Source organism: Helicoverpa armigera, chromosome 19, assembly GCF_030705265.1.
Source record: "Helicoverpa armigera isolate CAAS_96S chromosome 19, ASM3070526v1, whole genome shotgun sequence".
Taxonomy (NCBI): domain Eukaryota; kingdom Metazoa; phylum Arthropoda; class Insecta; order Lepidoptera; family Noctuidae; genus Helicoverpa; species Helicoverpa armigera.
The window spans coordinates 3,377,993-3,391,604 of NC_087138.1; the positions used below are offsets into that span (position 1 = coordinate 3,377,993).

The following is a 13,612-nucleotide window of genomic DNA, read 5'->3' on the forward strand; positions in this document are numbered from 1 at the left end:
TCTTTGTCTGTCATTTTTAACGCAACACAGTTAGGAACAAGGTGCCGAGGCCCTGGTACACAAAGGGCTCCAGGAACAAAAATAGGTTTTAATCAGTACCTAGGCTCTGACACTCCTTTAAGCTGCACCCACATCGGGAGGGGACATCTGATGACTTTATATATCAGAGAAAAATTGCTTCAGCAGGATGGTAACAAGAAATGAATTACTTATCGACACTGGATAATCAAAGCGATTCCAATAGATTGCAAGTAAAATGCACTACAAACACATTGATTAGATAAATAATATTATGTACAGCGGAAAATTACAACGGCATTCTCTTTGTCATTGCAGTTTTTATCTACCTATGCATTTGTTAACATTTTCAAGGCTAGGTTTATCGTAGTTATCGGTGAACCACCTTATTGATTATTATGTATTTTTATATCCTGATTGTTTAAGTCTGTTGATTACGTCAGGAACAAAATAAAGAGCTTTAGTTAACGGAATCAATTGATATCTATACTAGACTAATGTTATAAAGGGGATTTTTTTATTTGTATCCTAAAGGCTCCAAAAATACTGAACTGATTTGAAAAATTCTTTCACTGTTGGAAAGCACTCTTTCCGAGCAACTTAGGCTATATTACCCGGTACGGGCAGTAGTTCTCACCATAGGAAAACGGCTAGTATTCTATAAATGTTTTCTTTAATGTCAATACTATATACCTAAAACTCCACATAATTTGCAGTTAACTAGGCAAATAAATCTCAAATCTCAGTTTAACCAAGTTATTTTTAACACAGCTTAAGCTATTGTTTTGCCCCAACTTAACACCAGACAAGCTTAAACTATAACAAGTTTAACAACTTAAACAGCAACAGAACCACAAAATCCTATAAACAGACCCATCACAAGAAAGGATGAAAACAATAAAAATCACTACAACAAACGACTTAACTTGATCAAAAGTTTAGACATGTACCGTCGTACCACAACAACTTTTAAACGCGTGTTGAACGCTTGTCTAAAAAAATACAGATTATGGCAGCCACACTTTTTTTAGACGAGTGTTCAAGAGATGTTTAAGTTTTTGTAGTAATGCTGAAAAACTTTTAAATGTCCGTTGAACACTTGTCTAAAAAAATGACAGATTCTGAGGTTGAAATAAGGACCGTTTTGCAGCCACACTTTTTTTAGACAAGTGTTCAACAGACGTTTAAGTTTAGACATAGACAAGTTGCGTCTGGTCCAATGAACTCTATAAAGTGCCATCATCACACATCTGTGAGGAACTTGTTTGTTTTGCTGCGCTTACGCATCTCTAGGAGGACGTTGAACCAACTCTTGGGTTTCCGGGAATGGTTTTAATTCGGGATTTTTTTTAATTGTTTGTAAGAAAGGATGTTTGGGATTAGTTTCATGGAAGAGAGTTAGTGATGTTTCTACGACGAAAATGTGAAGTTAGGTTGGTCTTGATGTAAGAGCCAGTACAAGTACATCGATTGTCTAAACTGAAATGTGTTAGTAATTCGTTGACTACCTTTTTATTTGTTTAAAGGCTCCGAAACTACTGAATTGATTTGAAAAATACGCTGTTGGGAAGCTGTATATACAAACTCGACTGGCATAGGCTATATTTTATTCGGGTGTGGAAAGCAGTTTCCCCGGGACGTGAGTGAGACCGCGGAAAACAACTAGTTTTGTAAACCTATAACTCAACAGAAACTGTGCAAGGTGAGCTTCAGCTACCTCTTAGGCCTACAATACGCAAACTCATCATCTGCCTAGCCCTTTCCCAACTATTTTGGGTTCGGCTTCCAGTCTAACCAGATGCAGCTGAGTACCAGTGTTTTAAAATGGTGCGACTGCCCCATCTGACGTCCTCTACCCCGTTACCTGGGCAACCCAATACCCCTGGACTGTACTGTCTCCCAAATGCATATATTTTACTGAACCATCAAGAAAAATCCCATTAACTTGCTAATGTTCCGATAAGTGTGTTATACTGGGTGGTCCGCAATTCAATTCTAGGAACCATAGGTCCCGTTGTCAATGAAGCGGTACCGGCCTGCTATATTACCGTTCGACTATATATGTAGACACACTAGCTACTGCCCGCAGCTTTACCCGTGTCCCGAGGGAACTACTGCCCGTAGCGGGATAAAATAAAGCTTATGTTACTTGGGAAGAGTGTAGCTGTCCAACAGTGAAAGAATTTTGGAAATCCGATCAGCGGTTCCAAAGATTACCCCTATTTTCAAACTTACAACTTTCATCCCTTTTTATCATGTTAGTAGGTATAGATATAGAAGTATAGACTAGCTGTCGCCCTCAGCATAGGGAACTGCTGCCCATGTCGAGATAAAGTATAGCCTGTATTACTGAGAAAGAGTGTAGCTTTCCAACTGTGAAAGAATTTTTCAAATCGGTTCTGTAGTTTTGGAGCCTACCAAACTAACAAAATATTGTTTCTTCTTTATCATTAAATTAGTATAGGAACTTAGTTCTTAGTTTTACGTGAAAGAGGAACAAACATCGGTAAATCCTGACTTAGATTATTACGCTTTAGCGCTTATAATCATTTTAGCAAAACCGTAAATTTTCCAACATAAAGTAATATCGTTATCTTATTAACATGTAACGTGCATTTTTGATAAATGCATTTCTGCCAAAACAACTCAGGATATATTTGTTTTGCTATCTAATCTGAAAAGGTTCGACCTACCACAAAGTCAAATGATATAATGAAATCATGTGAGTTTATAAAATCAATCATTTGAGTGACTAGCTGATTTTAGGCTTATCCTGGGGAAAAACTTTCCGCATCCAGATAAAACAGAAGATAGATAGATATCTACGTATTGAAATTGGTTAAATGGTTTTGGCCTGAAAGTTTCAGGACCTTCGATTTTCACACGGACGGAGATCAGTTTCTAATCATTCGTATCAATGCATGGAGACCCATTACCAACTCGTTTCAGGAACAAATTCTTTCGCTTTGGTATAGAGATTATTGAAAAGTGTATTTCTACACCCAATCGAACCGTTCGCGATTACAGATTGGACTTTAATACTAACTCCGTTTAAAAAGTTATAGTAGTAAAAGTTATGTGTATCGCAAACTAAAGGTACGAAAGGTCCTTTAATAAGCCTAAAAAAAGCCTTCTAAGGTGGATCATAGAGATAGACTCACCTGACAAGGCTTTTTATCCAGGTGTCCGAAATGGTTGCGACGGGATGCGGACAGAAAGATAAAATTGAAAAGGCATAGGCTTTTAACATCTGCCCTGATTTGTGCACTACGAATTAAGTTGAATATCTTAAGATAAACTAATAGGATTATATCTGGTACCAGTCGTTGGCAAACTAGTTTCGATTGCATCCCTGAAGAAAATGTTGTGCAATAAATAATCCTATATAAGTAAAAATGAAATGAAATTACAGAAAAAAATTACAGACGAAGTCCAACCGAAGAAATCCGACTATATGACGTCACTTACATGATATGACAAACACTTTTTCATACGAAGAGCAGTCCTGCCGGGGCTGCGAGATTGGTCAAAAGAGTTAAAACGGCCCTGGTGCAGTAAGGGCTCATGAAGAGAGATTAGGTTTATTCAGTAAGAGTCTGACGGGAGTGTCATGCCCATTTTCACTAACAATCTCTTAACATATCCCTACCTAAGTGTCACTTAAAATAAGGACTCCCCTAGTACTTAAAAGTTATAGGGATTATAGGGGACACTTAAACCTTGGTAAAAACGAAATTTGTATTAAGTGTTCCCTAAATGCTCTTAAGGGATCGATAAATTTAGGTATTTGTTGGTGAAAATAGGCATCAGACTCTTACTGATTAAACCTGCACCCACAGCGGAACAATGGACAAAGACAAAGGACAATCACGCAATCAAATATTGCAAATCATCAGCATAAAATCGATAAAGGATCCTTATCAATACTGCGCTGTATTATTACTGATAAACGTAACCTTTATAATTATTCACCAGTTATATTCACACTATCACTAAGTAATTGATAAATGACGAAATCACGGAAAATTCGCGCTCAAATTCAAAATTACACACCAAGCAACAACATATTTTTTATTGCTTTTTAAAAATAAACTACATACTTAAGCGTACAGCTGATCGAATGTTAATATCTATAAAACCTTAATAAAAACAATGTATATTTATTTATAACAAAATACTTATAAATGTATGTAAATGCTATCTTTGTCACGTTGCATTATTAAAACCGCAAATGTGTCACGTAGGACTGCACAATGTATTCTAGAAAAATCTATTTCATGAAAAAAACAAGATGGCGACCAATTTTCGTAAGAATTTTCTGTTGCATCATATTTTGGGATAAATAATATTTTTAGCATTTTTTGGGAGAGGTCTCCCTTGCTCGCTTTTATTTAATGCTTAATTATCGCTTGAAGATTGTTATTTTGTTAATATTAAGTAAAACATGCTATAATTATGAGTCACGTTATAGCCGGATGACGTCAATGATTTTCAGGGAAAATATTTTCTTGAAAATCAGACCTAGAGGGTACACAGTTATTTTAGCGACTAGAAATCAAGTTATTTTGTTATTATAATGTATTAAGTAGAAAAATAGTATTAAAATAAAACCAAACATGTAAACAAAGAGCAACCACATTTTGGCGCCAAAAATTTTTGGAGCGATATAAACTGGCAAACAAACACAACTTACCGTATACGCAATCCCCACTAAAACGTCACCAAAAAGGTCCAATTGAACTAGATTTTTTACTTAATTAAATGGAACAATTAATATTGTTTATTTTACGTGTCAAATTACGTGCTTCCTCCGAAAAGGGCAGGAAATCAGTGCGCCGGCGACCAAGTGCGCGCTGCGTTCGCGCCAATACTGACTGAGATGCGCTTGCGTCGACGACCAGCTGATTACAAACCTTACTATGACAAAAACAATAATGCACTTTGGTCTTATGACTTTAGAGTGTATATTTAATTGCACTGTTTATGTTATTGGAATTTTCACTTCGTTTTCGTTGCATTAAAATTGAAATTTCAAATAGCAATGAAGTTTGCAACAGTGGAATTATCGAATCGCACTACGCTTTATGGCAACTATTTCTCTATTGGTCCGATTTAAATTTTTATTATATTCTTACTTTCCAATGTGAAGTCATGCTTGTTATTTTACGAATTGAGTGCATTCCTGAACGAATTTACCGCTATTTAGTGATTTCTGATTAGAATCTGATAGTAATGTTCGTGTTTGCATACGTATGTAGATTTTTATATTAAGTATAGGGTGTAGATAATTTTGTTTTGTTTATTCGTTATCTATCAGTATACTTTATGTCAATACGCTTTTAATATTAGTTTTCGGGTTATCTTCTAAACATTTTTTAGATTAATTTATGCAAGTACTTTTGACATTAGGGAATTTTTAATTTTCTCGCACATTGGACTGTGTGGTAAGATAGCTTATACATATGTAGCTAAACCAAAGATGGAAAATTTCAAAGGATAAATATTGGTTAAACCTCCGAGTATGTTCTCAAGGAGTACTAATGTTGTCCAAAATTATAGTTAATCTGAGAGTGGTAAAATAAAAATAAAACTCTGTGGTTAACCACTAGCGAGAGTGTAATCCTGCTTAGATTAGGTTTCGGAAAAAAATATGCTTGTCATTGATGGATCCTTTCGATTTCAAATTAGATGAAAGTGACCAATATAGAAAAAAATATTGGCTTTGTTGTTACTTAATACTTTTTTACGTCATCATATTGCTGTCGTAGGCCGTTTGAAGATCACTGTTTACACAGGAACTAGTTAAATATAGTTGGTATTAAAAGAATATACACTTTATTGATATAAAAATTATATATCAGGTACATATTATATCTGTTTAAATATATTAAGTTTTCGAAAATTGAAAATGGGTCCAACTTTCGATTTCCTTTTCGAAAGGTTTTATTGGAATTTTCTTTATAGAAGTTTTTAATGTTAAGAATCTGTTAATATTAAATTAAAGCGAGCCTTAAAGCGAGCTTTGTTAGGCTTACTTCGTATTTCCAGCAAAAACACCTAGAGTGGGCATTGAGGAAAAGTACTTGGCATATTTTTTTTACAAGTTGTTGTTTATGTTACTTAAGTTAGATTCTAGAATAATCAACTATCGCTAGAGAAAAATATTTTTGGTAAATGCGAACAATTCTGCCAATGTATAGCAAAATAGTCACAATACAAACCGCATATCTATTTTGCCCTGTGTGGGTAATGCATTGACCTCAAGGATCGAGTGTCAGACACAAGGGTATCTATTCACTAGCAGTGGTCTGTGAATGAATGAGACACTGTCATTTACATGTGAACTAAGACCTATAAGGTTGTTCCCACCAGCTCCACAAATTCCTTCCCAACGGGTCTAACGCGTAAAAAAAAAAACTAAAAACGCTTTTTAGATGTATAATGACGTTTCTTAGCTAGTCCTCTATTGTCATCAGAACTCGGAGCGTGTGCAAAATTCCATCCTTGTCGAAGACCGGGAAGTGGGTCTATTTAAGATTCCAAGATTTTTTTACATAAATAGTTACAAGTGAAGCTAATATAAGCGTGTTAAAAAATAATAAAAAAAAAACAATTAAAAAATAGTAAAATCCTTCCCCCTATGTCCTAAAGATTTCAATTAATTTTGATGTTTTGCTGACGAAACACACAATTGTTTCGAGGAGGAATTTGAAGCATATTTTATTTATTTTGTTCCACAAAACTTTGAACCCAAGTGGAAGAAATATATGAAAACTTTGCTAACAGAAAACAATAGGTTTGGAGTAAATGGGAACAAGCTAGCTAGATGTACTAAGGACAATAAGGGGATTGTGCTTAGAAATGTACTAATGTGTTTGTTTATTGCATTTCCTGTTGCTTAGCAACGAAGACTATGTTCGGCATGTCATAGCAATAATAAAAGCCAAAGGAATCTTAACTAATGTTATAAACTGGTTGCTGGGGAGTTTGTTGCGCCACTTCTTCTTCCCAGCAAATACACATAGGAAGTGCTGAAGGGTGGACGTTTTGGGAGCTGTCTTTTGTAAATTCCTGACGTTCAAATAGTGCTATCTTGCAGTCAAGTTTGAATAAATGATTTTTGATTTTGAAACGGGAAAGTGACTTTGTTTGTGTCGCTTTCACGCTGAAACGGTTGAACCGATTCCGATGAAATTTGGCATAAAGATAGATCGGATTCTAAAGACGGAAGTAGGTTTTATATGAATACAGGGTCTTCCCCGCGGAGATGGTGGAGAAATTGCGATACGACCCATTCATATAATCGTTCATAGATAAGTTTTACCTTATCAAGTTAAGCTGCATAAACTGCAATCATTCGATGGATTAGGTCAGTCTTTCCCAAAGTGGGCGATAACGCCCCCTTGTGGGCGCTGCAGGTCTCAAGGGGGGCGGTAAGAGACCCAGAAAGAAAATGGGGGCGCTGTTTAGAGGCCTGGGGGGTCATTTGTAATTCTATTTACTCTCAACAACAACTTGTGAACATCAACTAATATGAATTATAAGATTGCTAAGGATTAAAAGATTCTCGAACAAACACTACTTTTATGTCCCAAAATTCGAAAATTTTCGCGCTCGCTTCGCTCGCTTCTTCTTTACTTGACACTTGATTTTTTTATCACATATATACTTTTAATGTCCCATTACTAAAAAAATGCGCGCTCCCTTCGGTCGCGGCTTCTTCATTTCACAGTTGCCTTTTAATTTATATATTTAGGATTTTTAGCGATCCAAAACTTAAAAATTTTCGGGTTTGCTTCACTTTATAGTTGTTTTTATTTTTTAAAAAATTTTAGTCTACCCTAGCAAAAAGGTAGCGTCGTTTTTAAGTTCTTTTATTAATAAGAAAGTAACTTCTAGTTTCCATATGAACTTTCTTATTTACGGTACTACTTTAAGTCCCAAAATTTTAATACATAGGCGCCAACACCAACAAAGGGTTATGTACGTTTGGGCTACATTTTAATTAATTTTTGTTATGAGTTCTAACATATAACAAAAAATTTCACGCTCGCTTCGCTCGCGCAATCAGAAGCTACGTTCCCATGTTTTTGCATTCACCAACCAGCAATAACTTATGTACGATTGGGCTACATTTTACGTAATTTTTGCTTTGACTTGTTAACTATAAAAAAAAAATTCGCGCTCGCTTCGCTCGCGGATTCGATAACTACATATGTCTCTGTTTTTCGTATGGGTTTGAATTGCAGTTGGAGGGCGCCATAGAAATCTTGCCCAGGGTCATCTGTGAAAATTTCAACTCTCTAACTATCATGGTTCATGAGATACCGCCTGGTGACAGACGGACGGACGCACGGACGGACAGAGGAGCGAAAACAATAGGGTCCCGTTTTACCCCTTGGGTACGGAACCCTAAAATATGGGGGCGCTAAAAAAATATTTTTTCTCAAAGTGGGCATTAGACAAAATAAGTTTGGGAACCACTGGATTAGGTTGTTGTAAACGTCATCTTTTTTCTTGTAATTGATAATCTTTTAATGCTTCAATGCTTTTCAAGATTAATTTGTTTTATTCTAAGGTCCGTTTTATAGAGTTAACTGTGTAAGAGTGGGAGTTAAATGTTATATTATTGTACGTACTCATTTTTGCTCTAAATTTTAATTATTCCTGATGGTAAGCGATAATTTGATTTAAGATGGAAATGCTTGCCTAGAAAAAACCTATTCACACATTGCGTTCAAGATTCCCATGTTACAGCAACCGGGAAAATATAAAATGCAGGTAAGATGTACATATGTGGCTATTGGGTTGTCCGGGTAACTGGGTTGAGGAGGCCAGATAGGGCAGTCGCTCCATGTAAAACACTGGTACTCAGCTGCATACTGTTAGACTGGAAGCCGACCCAACATAGTTGGGAAAAAGCTCGAAAGAAGAGGTATATAAAGTATAAAATAAAGAATAAAATAAGAGTATCAAATATATTTTTAAATCTAGTAGCACCATGTCCAGATGATATCGTCACAAAGGAACAGTGCGCAGGAGTGGTTCCAGGACTATGCGTTCCCAGATCATTGTTGTTGCGCGCGCGCCGTGACGGGGAACTTTATCGCCTGCCTTTATACTTTACTTTATATAAAAACGTTTTAAATGCTAATGTTCTTTTGTTTTTGTTTGTTGTTGCTAACCTGATTTTATTTGTGTTACAGTCTGTAGTTGTCTGTAAGCTTTCAACTGGGTGATGGGAACCTGAAGTGGGTTATGGGTATGGAGTTTCTTGCCGGCTCTTCTCCATGAGACCAACTTTTTGGAACCGTGCAATTAATTAATTTGACGTTTCATAGGAGCCTGCAAAGGCCTATTTAAAATAAAAACAATTTGATTTTGATTTTGGTTATATAGGTACCTACCAACTATTATTTTTATTCAATTTAAGCATAGATATTTAAATATTTAGAATAAAAAAAAACCCATCCTAGTAAAGTAGTATCCTATTTAAAAAGAATACTAAAAACCAACTTTTATGTAGGTATGTTAATCGATTCAGCTGTTTTGTTGTCATATCACTATTAAATTTTAACGAATAATCTAGGCTTTGATGAGTTTCCATGCAATAGCTTGATTCAAGTTTTGTGAGAATAAGATCTGGTTTTAGGAGAACTAAGTTTACTTGGAATGTAAGTAATCCGCTCAGGGTCCAGTGATATAATGGCGAAAAAGCTTTTTACATTGTTTACAAACCTTAACAACGAATAAAATAAATCCAAACACATACATTGTATAAAAAATACAATCGAAATATTTTTTCCCCAGAGGACATGATAAACACAACATTTCTTGTTTTGCGAGAACAAAAAATAAAGAACAATCGGATTGCACTGATTCACGAATTCCGTTGCATTGTTCCCTGATGCACTGTTAGTGGAGAAATGCAAGCGATAAGAGGACGTTGACCCCAGGTCACTGGTCCCTTTTATCGCATTACTGAACAAGTTCACCGGCAATATTAATGTCAGTTTTCTTAATGGAATATAACATTGGAAATTGGACGTGACATTAATAGTACGGCCTTTTCACATTGGTGGCGGCACCGCTACCGCTTGATTCGTATGAGTCGTGTCGCGCGATTTTCAAAGTCATTTTCGTCATTAACGTCAGTTTCGGCGATCGTCAATTATTTTGCGTCTGTACGTGCAACACCGCCTTTAAAATTGGGGCGATGTCGTTCGATTTTTCGCCTACAAAATCCGCAAAGGCTGTTTACTATGATGACATTCAATTTTCAAAGTAAATGGTTGTTTTGTGATAACCGAGACATTCTTAGACATCAATGACAAACAGTGAAATAATAAAATCGTTGGAAAAACTGTACTTAAAAGTACTTAAAATTACCATTTCAAGCTGTGCATGGAAAAGAGGTCTGTGTCCTGCTGTGAGACAATAAAAAGACTGATTAAGATGACCCATTTAATTTTTACAAGTTTTTTCTTAAAATGCTAAGTATTCCATAAAACCCACGACTTACCACAGCATCATGGTTATAAACGAGAGTATAATTCCCATAATCATAAAGTTTTGATCTCCCGTCATGGTGGTCTCGTTAAAAGCGAAGGCGTTGGGGTGCCTCCAATAAAAATGATTTAAGTATTCCAGTAATTTATTAATTGACTGAAGTGATTAGCGTTTTTTGTGTCGACCTCTAAAATGAGGGTGATTTATAATTTCTTGTGTGGGTATGTCAATTATGTTATGCTGGTTATTGTTATACGACATATGGCCATTTTCACCGATTAATATTAAAGTCTCTGATAGCCTATCAGGAACTTATCTTACAGATAAATTTGGGTTTCACAGTTAGCTGTAGGTATCTGGTAGAAATTATAACCAGCTTTCGTCTGACAGATAGCATTAACTATCAGAAAACTAATTGACTCTTAATCAGCAGCGAGTGAAACTTCCATAGTTTTATATATTTACATACAAGCTTTTACCCGTGGCTTCACCCATTTGAGTTGGGAACTGCTTCTCGTACCCGGCTAAAAATAGCCTATTATATTATTCTGATTAATAAGCTTTACTGCTTTCATGTTTTATCGAAAGCCCTTCAGTATTTTTTGTTTTCAGCTACAAACATCCACAATACACATCCATATGTGTACACACACTGTGGATTTTTTAAAGTAAAAACTATGTATGCATATTCAAAAACTACATTAAAAAAACTATAGCTTTGTTTTGTTTTAGTACGGTTTATACACACAATAATGTAAACAAAGACTTCTTCTAGGTATTTGATAAACCGTTTGCACATCTATCATTAACACGTGTTAGTATTGTTTACTATAATTATGCAAATCCGTCACTTCCTATAAATAGTTGTTCGCCGACATAGTCACATCTAGCTGCTTATAGAACGAGGTGTTTAGTATTTCCTTGATATCTATTTCGTTATTGTTATTAAACATGCAATTATAGTAATTGCATCTTTGGTTTAGTAGCACACATTAACTTGTCTATTAAAATGTAAACCTGAAACATATTAAAGTCATATAAAATAGCAACAGCTGAAGTGAGAACCTTATTTTTTTATTTTTTATTTATCAATTTATGTACACAGTGAAAATATAAAAGAAGTAGACATAGCATAAAATAGTACAAAGGTATTTCATATTTCTAAATTGGTTTTATTAAGTTGATTTCATGAAAATACTATTTTCTTCAAGGAAAGCTTTTGTGTAGAAAATATGTTAATTCACCATATTTATTCTTCAGATAAAGAAGTTAACGGATGATAGACAAATCGGTGCTTTAACATTTTTTATTAGTGTAGAATCTGGGCTTTTGTGTAACTTGAACATATGTTCGTAACTGGAGAAATTAGTGAGTAAGTAAATAGTCTGCACTACATTATCGCTCTGAATGTAGATAGAACTAAGAAGAAGAAGAAGAACCCATCTCCGCGATCATAGATCTTACGTATTCCAGATACAAGCCTCCATCATAGAACACAATTCATCTTCGTCAACCTAATTATTACTCAACCTTCATGGTACATACAACCAAAAAAAAACATGGTCAGGACTCTTTAGTCACGCTCCTCTTCAAACCACAGCTAACATAGCCACATTAGACCAAAAACTGTCCTTTTTTAACTCATTTCAAAAGGACTAAGGGCTGGTACTCTTAAAAATTAATAAAAAGAGGATCTTAGGGGCATTGCCCTGAGGGCGGGCCCTCTTTTTGAAGCATCTGACCCATCTAGAAACGTGTTTTGAATCATAGGGAACATTCGTGAGAGAATTTTTGAGATGTAATGTGTTATAAAAGTTTTTAAGCGTGATTTGAGAGGAGTAAGTTGAAGATTGGTGAGAGGATCTGGGAATAAAGGGGTTGGACTATAAAGTATGTTTTCATAGTCTTTGAGATAGACGAATCCTACTAATATACCTAATACCCCTGCAATAGGACAAAAAAGGCTAATGATGAAAGTATTTTTTGTCAGTCATCATCCTTGGTTTGGAGATTAAAATGAGTGTACCGTTTAAAGCAAAAGCAATACCCAATTTAGTTAAGCATAACATATACACACTCAAATCACGTCGGTACATTTTCATTGACCAAAATAACAAAGAGAAACGAGCCCTAACAAAAAATAACAACTGAAAACAAAAGACTCATGTTTTCAAATATTCCTTTCTGTTAACCGTAAAATTGTGAAGCTTGTAACAAAATCATTGTTGTTCAAATCTGTTGAGACAATAATTTAATATGTATACCCGCATCTGAGGCGTCCTTGACCGTCTGTCGAGGCCTAAATACCGTCTAGTGTCCCCTTTACATCAGGATGGGAACTTATTAAGAAAAAGGATGTTGTCTATCGACCTATTAACATACTTGTTGTACTTGTAACGATGAATATTCATTATTTGATGTCTGAACGTAGTTAGATATTCATTTACAAAACCGACTTTTCCTTTCGGCTTCACCGCGCTCTTGTAGGTACAAAGAAAATTTATGTATTTTACTAAAAGTTCAATAGTAAATGTTAAATTTGTGAGACATAAAGTTGCTTAACCACATAAACTTCTAAAATCTTTGAAACTTCAATTTTAATCTTGTAACTGCATTATACAAAACCATTTATAATTATGCAGCCAATGGGCTAGCCTAGCCTCCATAAGTTATTTTGAACATATTGTAAGGATTATTTACTTTCCACAGAGTAGGTGTCTGGTTCCGACATATTTTATTCAATAAAAAGTTGCGCAAAGACACAACTTTATTTATTTGGAACAGGAAACTAAGCAATTAAAAACAATTGTGATCCTTAAGTGCACATTGCAGTTACTATCCGATTACACAATATCAAAACTGAAGCATGTTTGGGAACTTAAAAACATTTTTCTTTTACTTACGTCCAAAAATTTCTTCAAAAATTGCGATTTTAAAAACAAGAGCTTTTGAAAAAAGCTTTGATTTTATCTATCTCTTCAATGTTATGCTTTTTGCTTTCGTTGAGGATATTGTAAGTATGAAAATACTGTTCTATATCAATTAACTGGGCTATATAAAATAAGCTACAGGTACATCAAGCAAA

General features: G+C 35.0%; 1 protein-coding gene across 1 annotated transcript in view; it reads right to left on the bottom strand.

Annotated features, from left to right (window-relative positions):
• The window catches only part of LOC135118197 (uncharacterized), a 50,322-nt gene extending 45,325 nt beyond the window's left edge, over positions 1-4,997 (bottom strand). Inside the window, exon 1 of the mRNA XM_064039477.1 lies at positions 4,712-4,997. The gene's annotated coding sequence lies outside the window, so the exon portion shown is untranslated. The remainder of the gene's footprint in view (positions 1-4,711) is intronic.
• Between the last annotated feature and the right edge of the window lie 8,615 nt (positions 4,998-13,612).